The sequence below is a fragment of the Bidens hawaiensis genome, unplaced genomic scaffold, assembly GCF_021521415.1.
Source record: "Bidens hawaiensis isolate Kalapana, Puna unplaced genomic scaffold, B.hawaiensis_p1.1 tig00024444_1, whole genome shotgun sequence".
NCBI classification, from domain to species: Eukaryota; Viridiplantae; Streptophyta; class Magnoliopsida; order Asterales; family Asteraceae; genus Bidens; species Bidens hawaiensis.
In genome coordinates this window covers 84,298-95,330 of record NW_027493857.1, presented here as the reverse complement: position 1 = coordinate 95,330, position 11,033 = coordinate 84,298, and the positions used below count along the sequence as shown (strand labels likewise).

At 37.4% G+C, this 11,033-nt stretch overlaps 1 pseudogene; it reads right to left on the bottom strand.

Annotated features, from left to right (window-relative positions):
* Window positions 1-5,410: 5,410 nt before the first annotated feature.
* On the bottom strand, window positions 5,411-7,087 carry LOC143569283 (zeatin O-xylosyltransferase-like; annotated as a pseudogene).
* Between the last annotated feature and the right edge of the window lie 3,946 nt (window positions 7,088-11,033).

The following is an 11,033-nucleotide window of genomic DNA, read 5'->3' as shown; positions in this document are numbered from 1 at the left end:
TTTTTGATACGTTACAAATAGGTGATCTTAGGGACTATGTTATAGCTCAAAAATCGTCTTCCGTTGTAATTGTCACGTTAGCATCTTTATAAACATACCCGGCAACAAATATATGTCCCCCTCCACTTATCACTCACTTATTAACTGGAGGGTGATGTTCTGGCCAATGTCGCCCACTACACATTCTCTAAACAGTCGGTATAATAACTTATAATGCATCATGCAATTGGTTTTCTATATCACCGATTTCAAAAACAAGCAGTGGCACATGTAGACCTAGGTGGTTTTTTACATCACCGATTTCAAAAACACATAGGGTCACACGTAGGTGGTTTTCTACATCACCGATTTCAAACCACACAGTGGCACACACATCAACGATTTCAAAAACACGTAGAGGCGGAATTGAAAATTCCTTCAATTTCGTTTCCGTCGTAATTAACCACCGTCTGCATAAATCGGTTCGATTTAGGTCGCGATTTACGTTGATCTTAAACCTGAAATGTGGATAGGAAGATGTCAAGTTCGGTCAATTTAATAGGTAGTTGTCAAGTCGGTCAATTTTGGACTGAACGTAAATAGAGGATTCATATTGTGAAATTGACGATCTGATTCTGAATTAAGCAATAAATCAAGCCAAATCATGTAGAGTTCAGCAATTGATCCGTTGGCTACATAATAAAGCGTAAAAAAAAATCAAACTGGAAAAGTAATTCCGTTCGTTTTGGTTGACAGTTTTGTTCTAGGTGTAAGTGTAATTTTGTAGAGAGGTAATCCAATTTTATTCTGAGAGACTTGGGTGGCCTGCTGTCTGAGAACGCAAACATTTGGGGTCGCATTTTGCCATTGGGTTTCTGGATAGCCGGACTTTTATTCGTTGGTCGTTAAAAAATTATGGTTTAAGCATATTGCATCCTTGGTCCTTACATTTTGTTAAATTAGACTTAATAGACTCTTTAGTAAAAGTTGATTAAGCATACAAGGAGACTAGTTATTTTTGTTTGTATATGACACGCTTCTAAGCCAGAGCTTTAACAAAGATTGTGTTTTATTGTCATTCATAACGTCAAGGTCTGAAACCATCATGTTGTGAGAAAACAATTGTTCAACATATTTGAAAAATCAGTGAAGTCGGATCAATGTTTGCGGCTCCATCATTTGCCGATCAATCTATTACCACTCAAAACAGTACCAACATATTATACATTTTTGCAATTAAACAAGTTAAAAGAGTTTAAGTAACAATTACATGTAACAGTTATTGATTTCTAATGGGTTTGAAATCCTATTTAGAGTATGTTTGGTGATGGAACTATTCAAAAGAATCAATACTTTGATTAGTTGAGAAATATGCCTCAAACTGGCATATGGGTGTGGTTTTATGGTTTACTTCAGGAAGTCGACATAGAAGCATATAAAAACTTGCTATTTGAAGACCCAAAGGGCAAATGCGGGTTTACATAACTATGTGGAGAGGGGCACAAATCGGGTTTTACACATACCCGGGTCGAGGTTGGGTCCGGGTATTATTTCTAAAAATCATATCCTATACACTGGGTTCAGGCTGGGTATAGAATCGGGTATTCTAAAACCGGAGATTTAAATACTCTATTTCCGGGTACTGAAAAAACCCTATTGTCTGGTTTTTACTGGTATATATATTTTGGGTATAGATTGAGTTTTTTAAGGGGCTACACTTTTTTTTTGGGTATTTTTTGTTTATTTTTCAGTTATTTTTCGGGTAATTTTAGATATAGATCCGGTATTTGGAAAACCCGGTTTCAGGTATTGAAAAAACCCGGTTCCGGGTATGGGACTGGTTCCGATTTTCGGGTATTACCGGATACAAATCAAGCTTGGTTCTGGGTACGAGTTTTGGTATTGAAATGCATACCCTATTTGAATCCTGCCGGTATGGTCGGGTATGGGTTCGAGTAGTAAAAACCTGGGTATAAAAGAACCCGGTTTCGGGTTTTTTTGGGTCTGTTACCGAGTTTGGTTTTTTTTTTTACACATCTAACTATTTTTAAAAGTATGTGTTTGAACCATATTTTATTTTGAAAGAATTGGCGACTTGTGTGAATATGAATTTGCGTTGCAAAAAGTGTAAAACTTGGTGCAATACCAATGTAAAGTACCCAAGTGACTAATACGAAAAAAGTATAAGAGTGATATAAAAGATCTCAGAGGGAGGTTTGAAGAAGATCTAAAGTTCAAGGATCAAAGAAGATTTCTTGGTGCCTAATTTATTTATGGAATTTACTTTAATTAAAGTTAGAAGTTGATTAATTTTCCTAATTCGAGTTTGTTTTCTTGTTGCTTAAGTTTCTAATTGCCTATAAATAAGGTGCAGAATTTATTTTTAGATTGTATTCCGTTCGAATTTATTATTAATAAAAAGAGTTGCATAAGTTTTATGCAAATTCGATTCGTGTTCTTAATTTACTTGATTGAAAAAGTTCTAACAAAAAGGATATTGTATGTTTGCATGAATATATATATAAGTTTATGATTGGACTTGTAGGATGTTGCTTAACTCTAAGCGTTGAGATTATTGAATCATAAAGGAGCGTGTGATCAAGAGTATGAAATAGAATCATAATGTTGCATTAATGTTGTAAAAATAGGTGTAGAAATAGAATCACAATGTTGTATTAAAAATAGGCGTACATGGCTGAGTACTTTTCGTATACTCCTTACAAGGTATGACGTAGAGACAAGTTTCTTTAACTCCACTTAGTTACTAATGATCGATCAAATGTGGTCAACTTCAGCCAAAATCACATCTCGTCGGTCAATTTGGGCCGATTTTGACTTAAAAAATAAAACATAATTCATAATTTTATAATATTAAAAAAATAATATCACCTTTTTTAATTAACGATTAGCAAATTTTAGAATAATTTAGTATTTAATAATATATTTATCTTATTTATATTGATATTTCCTTATTTTTTATAAATATTAGTAAACTTATGTTATTTGACATGTATATAATATCCAAAAATTATTTTTTCCTTATATTTATCATTTCCGAGTACTTTGAGCACACCCAACTCTCCAGTCGACCGTCTAGAGTCCGCCTAACGACTTTTGCAACCTTAGTTATATATGATCATGTATATACAACCTAGTTCCACAAGGTGTTTGAAGTCCCTCGGTGTGTGTCACCGTTCTAAGAAAAAACTTACATAAAAATGATGCCTAGTTACCGTAGTTTCATGAAGATTGATATTAAACTAGGTAAAGAGTCTTTTAACATAAGGAGACAACCTAGAGAGATTAAAGATACCCATTTTAAACATAAACAAAAATGGCCTACTAAGATAAACGTAGCCTATTAGTCTTTACTCCCTTATTCTATTAAATGAAGTTCAATAACTTAGTTTTGTTTATTGTTATCATATTCTCGTCTATGAAAAAAAGAAGAGTTATATAAAGGCCCATTTTTAATATTCGATCGGGCATCTGATCTCAGAGACGGCCTGTTGAAAGCATGAGACATGAGTGGTGCACTATTTGGGTCTTGTAATTCAAAAGCTTTTTGATGAGTTTTACATTTGTGGATTAGGCTTGAAGGACCGAACGACATCAAATCATTGTGTCCCACACAGAGTTACATAGTGTGCATGCAAGTATGTAACTTGGACATGATTTAAAACTATTTTCGAGCAATTAACGCCATGAATTAGACTTGGATTCATAATCAATCCTCTTATACCATCACATCTTATTAAATCAGCAAATACAGTTTGAATGCTACTTCCAAGTGTTATCATAGTTTATCATCTTGTTCATGTTTTCAACATTATTATTTTATCGATATATGGAGTGCAAAGCTTAATCGCATTCACTATCCGGATTGCCGAATCAAAGAATCAATAATAAGGGGGTAATATTATAATGGATGACATCAAAACCAAACACATGCATATACTGCTCAGTGTCTTTTGATGTTTTAAACCAGCCGTTTGAAAACAAATTAAGGCGGCACCGAGTTGATTGAATAGTTAATAAAGAAGGGTGTTGACGGAAGAATGAAATGTTAGATTAAAAGGAAATCTCATTTTTGATTAGTTAACAGACTCACTAACAATTCATTTGTTTGGTATTGACTCCTAAACAAACGACACAGAATGAATTGTCAAGGGGCTCACGAACTTTTGTAAAAATAAAAATGTGAGTTGGAAAACAAATCCAACTAATGTATATATATATATATTGCTTGGTGCTACATGTAGAGATGTAGACAACTAATGTATATATATATATATTGCGTGGCTTTTAACCACGTGGTCGTGGGTTCGAGTCCCACGGATGGCGCTATGTAAGTTTTTAATAAATTTAATAAAACTGGTAATCCTTGATAACAAATCCTCGGATCTTTATTTTATTTTATATCTTTTGAGTCGGTTGAAAGCAGACTTTTGCCCAATCCGTATGGACACAAATCATTGTTGAAAGCAGCCTTAGCCTAATGGACATGTAACATGTTTACTTATTTAATGTGATGACAAAACACATTTACTTAACTGTTGAAAGCAACCTTAACCTAATAATGGACATGATTACTCTCTGTTTACAATGGAACAACAATTATTGTAACTAAAACACTGTTCTAATATGATGATAAATATAGTTCTTAGAGATGGCAAAGACGAGTGGTTATACAAGGGAGCCGATCGATTCAGGAGTATTTACGGTCCATTTCCTTTGGCTCATGACCGAGAGAGCAAAGTTTATTCAAGGAAGATGGATTTATTGGGTACCAGTTAAACTACAACTTTGGATAGAGAATGACGAAGTAATTCATCCGTTTCTTTTTTGTGGATGTGTTGAACTTGAATGCTAACAGTGAACAAATTCAATGTTAACAATTAACAAACTGAGATAATGTGTACGTGGCAAAATAAATCTTTAATGTCAACACGAGATTAAGTTCTTGGATCAATCATCCGTAAAGAGTACCGAGTACATATGTGCATGTTGTTTACAAAATCTGGGAAAGCTATAGAAAGAAATTTTTTTAGAGTAAATTGCTAAAATCGTCTCCCTAACATTTGGTTACTTTTGCTACTTTCATCCATAAGGTTTCTTTCGTTCCTTATTACTTATTTATTTTATTATTATTATTTATCTGTTTATTTATTTTTTTGCATCTAGAACATTAAGGTTTGTTTAACAAGACTTATCATTTTCATCCAAATCGCCAATCCCGTCAATTTTTTAACGTTAATTCATTGGTAAAATGATTTCTTAATTTTGTTTATTAATTCTTGCCACCTCACCAAATGAAAAGTATTGGCACACGGGATGGGAGCACCGCTCACCATGCAAAGAGAACTGGTAAAGGGATAGCGTAGTATTTCATTCTCAGGGTTCTGCTATCACATCACCTTTTATGCACTCTCTACGAGAGTACACCACATGTGCAAATTGAATACCTGACCCTACCACCAAGCTCCGCCACCCTTTTCCTCATTTCCACCCCTTCATCTGACACCATCAACCTCGTAACCACCTCTTTAACGACCTTTGAACTCACAAACTCTTTCCTTTGCGTCCAATCCCTCACATACATCCCAACGTTCTTCAAAACTTTAGTTATTAACACCCATGGTCATACTCTCCATGCATGAGTTCCACCCACAGTGACTCATAAACCCTCCAATGGCTTCATGGCCTAAGATCTCCAATTGTGGGACCCAGTCCACCATTCTCCCCCACCCGCTCTTTAAACCCGTCCGGAAGCTCGATCTTTTGTACCTCACTGTCAAAGATATCTCCTTTATCAGCATCTCTCAACACCCAAATGAATTTTTGTTTGCTTTCTTCTAAACCTAAAGCGATTTCTTGAATTGTTCGTTGCTAATTGACGTTGTCGTCCCGAATGAAACGTAAAGAACCAAGTCAGGTGTTTGTTTTTCAAGCCAATCGAATAGTTTGTGACGTTTATGATCGCTTGAATCCCTAGTGATCTCAACCGGGTTAAAAGGACCAAGAGCCCAAAGTTTTTCTCCATCTTGATAATTGACTTGGTCGTTAAATCCATGTATTTGCCTTCTATAACCCTACTTGCATCAAAAATTGTACCTGCAAGTTAATTTTATCAACAGGTCAACAGGAGCGGATAATTTAGAACACAGGCCAAGCTCGGATAGTTTGTAAAAAGCTCGTAAAACGTTTGCTCGATTAGGCTCGTATAAAAATCCCGCCAGCTTGTTTCGAATAGTTTGCAAGTCAAGCCAAGTTCCGTTCAACTTGTTTACAAACCGAGCCAGCTCAGCTTAAATTACTTTATTTTTAATTTATTTTATATATACCAACTTACCAAGTATATGTGAATGGTGGAGAGCTTATGTCATCTCGTAAAAACAATAATTATATATTTTTTTGACTTTACGTCCTAATTTTAATTTTAGTCAAATACTCAACATTAATCAATGTTAATTGTTGTCAACTTGTCACTACTAGGTTTGATAGGTTTAAACAGTTTTTTTTTTAAAGTTATTAAAAAAGAAAAATGAAAATTGGCTCGTTTACAAACCAAGCTAGCTCAGCTTAACTCATTTACAAGCAAGCCTGCGCTCCTCATCGGTAACTGCCCGTCCAGCGGCCTCGTGGTGGTACCAAAACGCCACAAAAGCCGAACAACACGAGAACATATAAGCTTCAACGTTAGCATATAAAATAACATCTTGAACAACCGGTCCCATGAGATAATAAAAAATAACCACCACCCGTTTAACCGATGCCGAAAGTGTTGAAAGTAAGTCGTTAAAGAGTTGGCGGAGATGCATGGCGGATTGGAAAGCTGGGATGAGTTGTGTGGGGAACTTGGTGGCGGCGGTGGGGTCGGTGGTGGTGAAGGGAAGTGAGGGGTGGGGTGGTGGTGGAAATGGATATTGGTGGAGAGTGAAAGTGGGATTCGGGCGTTCGCTTGGCGGCCGTGGGTGGTGGTGATGACGTGGACGGGGACGTTGTAGGCGGCGATGAGGCGGGAGAGGTGGAGGAGCTGGTTGAGATGGCCTTGTGCCGGAAATGGGACGATGACTACGGCTATGTTGGGTTGTTCGACGATTGCCATGGTGTTAGAAATGGTAGCGTGATCAGGGTGGAAATTGTGTTTGAATATAAAAAAGTCATACGTTTATTACGATGATGCAATTGTGACTTTTCAACTTAGTTAATTTTTTGTATTAAACTAATGTTAATCGTAAAACTTAAAATAATAATAATACGGATATTCTTTCTAGTGGTCCTAAGAATTCACGTGTCCTGCCCGAGTTGGAAAAAATATGTCCCTTAAATCTTAACGTACTAAATAATGTGTAGAGCCCGGTTTTGTATTTTAGTCTTTTGTATTTACTTAGACGTTTAATATTGTATTTAGGTAGCTTGTCGGTTTTGTTTTTGTGTATGTTTTGGCCCGAGGCTTTGTATGATTTAGCCCAATGGGTCGGAAATAATGTGAATGGAAGCATGGAAGTCTTCTACTACAAATAGTGGAAGACTTCACATGCAAAACAAGCTTTTGCCAAACAACTTCTTATCCATATAACCTCCTGGTCTTTCTCTCTACGCTATCTTTCTCTCCAACCTTCTTGGAAATAAACCCAACACTCCAAGATCCGAGATCTCAGTTAACCACTAGTGATTTCCGCTAGCTAGTGGTCCAGATTGACTTGGGAACTTAGTTCTTAGATCCGTCACGGGACCTACAACTGTAACGAACCTGGGCATTTTACAAGCTCAAGGTTGTGACCCAAGACTCAGGCACTATTAACAAATGTCTTTTTGCTTGTTTTATTTCACATGTTGAACCCAAAGATTACAAAGTGGCTCTGATGGAGAATTCCTGGGTAGAACAATGCAAGAAGAGTTTTTACAATTCAAAAAGCTAAGTGTTTGGAGGCTGGTCAAGAAACCTGTGAACAAGAAGCCGATCGGGACGAAGTAGGTGTTTAGAAATAAAAAGGATGACAAGGGGGTTATTATAAGGAATAAGGCCAGATTGGTTGTGCAAGGCTTTTGGCAATGTGAGGGTCTTGATTATGATGAGGTTTATGCTTCGGTGGCTAGGCTTGAGGCAATTCGTTTCTTCTTGGCCTATGCTTCATACATGAATTCAAAGTTTATCAAATAGATGTCAAGATCGCATTTTTGTATGGGAAAGTAAAAGAAGAAATATATGTCAAGCAACCTCCAGTTTTTGAGGATCCTGATCATCTCGAATACGTCTACCGACTTGACAAAGCTCTTTATGGCCTACACCAAGCACCCTGTGCATGGTATGCCACTCTTGCTGAACATCTAATGAAGCATGGCTATAGAAGAGGTGTCATTGACCAGACACTCTTTGTCAAGAAGGTTGGTAACGATCTAATCCTGATCCAAGTGTATGTTGACGAAATCATCTTTAGGTCCACAAAAGATAAGCTGTGTAAGGAGTTTTCTGAGGTCATGCAGCGTCGGTTTGACATGAGTTCGTTGGGTGAGATGACATTCTTCTTGGGCTTACAAGTTGAGCAAAAGATGGATGGGATTTTAATACATTAAGAAAATACGTCCACGACATTGTTCAGAAATTTGGGTTTAAGGATGCATCTACATTTGCAACTCCGATTACTACTCGACCGGTGCTAGTTCCTGATCCATCTGGAAAGCCAGTCGATCAATACCTCTATAGGTCGATGATTGGCTCCCTAATGTATCTCACTGCAAGCAGGCCGGACATCATGTTCCCTGTTTGTCAGTGTGCCAGTTATCAATCGGATCCAAAAGAGTCCCACTTAGTTGTTGTCAAACGTATCTTTCGGTATCTGAAAGGAAAGCCTCGTTTGGGTCTCTGGTATCCAAAAGAATTTCCGTTGACACTGCATGCCTACACCGACAGTGACTATGGGGAGTGCAATTTTGACAAAAAGTCAACTTCAGGAGGATGTCAATTTCCTTGGAGATAGGTTAATATCTTGGCAATGCAAGAAGTAGGTCACCGTGTCCACCTCCATCTCCGAAGCTGAGTACATTGCCGCATCCAGCTGCTACTCTCAAGTGATTTGGATCCAACATCAGCTGCTGGATTACGGTTTGAATTTCTTTAATACCCTGATCAAGTATGATAACGAGGCTGCGGTTTGTATTGTCAAAAACCCTGTCCAGCACCTGAAGACAAAACACATTGACATCCGACTGCATTTATTCGTGATTGTTTTGATAAAAAACTTGTCAATATCCAAAGGGTCCATACTTATTACAACTTTGCGGATCTATTTACAAAAGCTTTTGACCGTGCCCGATTTCTATATCTTGTAGATTCGTTTGGCATGATTTCTTTTGAGTAAAGTTTATCATTTTGTTTTAAAATTGTAAATATTTTTAAAATATATCACAATTTTAAAGAGAGAAAGTGAGTTAACTTTAATGTTGCTTCATGTGCAGTTATTGAATCCCTGAGGAAAGAAGACGACGATGATGATGGAATAAACTACTCACCGAACCCTGACACACCGGTTCGCGGTGAGGATGATGTGATCCAGGAGCCAGTAACTGTGGTGGCTCTCCTTGTGAATACTGCTGAACCGTCTCACGCTCTTAGACGAAGAAAGAACAAACGTTACTACATCAGCAAAAGTGGCAGTATTCGGGATTGACTGTATCCGTATATTGATGACTCTCTGATTGTCTATTGCTAGTGGAACGACAACAGCAAGACATGGGCAATTCGTCGTGCCAATTGAGATCTGACCTACATACACTACACGGACATGCACACACTGTCCGTATTTGACATGAATTATTTCAGACGCATTGTAGGTTACTCGGAAACGGAAGAGGAGCTCTGAGGATGGTTCAATCGGTTCTTAAGCAAGGAGTGGAAGAAAGACTCTAAATTCAAGCTCAACAAGGGTAAGTCTTATCGACATCCAACTAAAGTCGATCCAGCCATCTGGAAAAAGAGGAAGGATGGCGATACAAGACTCACAAAGATGGACGACCAATCTATCATGGATAACCGTTTCTGCCCAATCTATTCTGTCACTTCATATGTTAGGAGTTTAATAACAGTGCGGGGGAAGCAGTGATTCATTGCAAAGACATGCACTTCCTCCGCTTCTTTGATGAGCACGAGCTAACTGCCTTTGGCAAAGAAGACCTGTTGAAGCTGTACAACTCCCCCATGGCGACTGTGGAAGACGTTCGAAGGGATAACACTGACCAGATAGTTGAGATGTTCAACAAGTATGTGCGTTATCTTGTTGACAATCAACTATATGATTATCCGTCAGCCTTCGAATACGAGACCAACTGAAGACAAAGGCTACCGAAGCAAATACTTAAGAGTAGAGGGAGATTGTAGAGCCCGGTTTTGTATTTTAGTCTTTTGTATTTACTTAGATGGTTAATATTGTATTTAGGTAGCTTGTCGGTTTTGTTTGTGTGTATATTTGGGCCCGAGGCCTTGTACGGTTTAGCCCAATGGGCCGGAAATAATGTGAATGGAAGCGTGGAAGTCTTCCACTATAAATAGTGAAAGACTTCACATGCAAAACAAGCTTTTGCCAAACAACTTCTTATCCATATAACCTCCTGCTCTTTCTCTTTATTCTCTCTTTTTCTCCAACCTCCTTGGAAATAAACCAAACAATACTCCAAGATTCGAGATCTCGGTTAACCACTAGTGATTTCCGCTGGCTAGTGGTCCAGGAACCTAGCTATTAGATCTGTCACGGTACCTACATAATGTAAACAACTTTTTTAAAAGACGATTAAAGTTATGTCAATACACATAATAATTAACAAAATAATTAGAATGATGAGATACTCAATAGCCTAATATCTAACAGATGATTTGTGAAGCTCTCATAGCATTTTTTATAGCAATTTGGTGAATCAACTCTTCGTAATTTATGCTCTCTAATACTTCGTTCTCGATAGCTATCATCACCAACCCGCAAAGTCTTTCTTGGGTCATTGTGAATCATAAATAAGATTTCAATAACTACAATTTCGAAAAACTCCATTTTATAGAT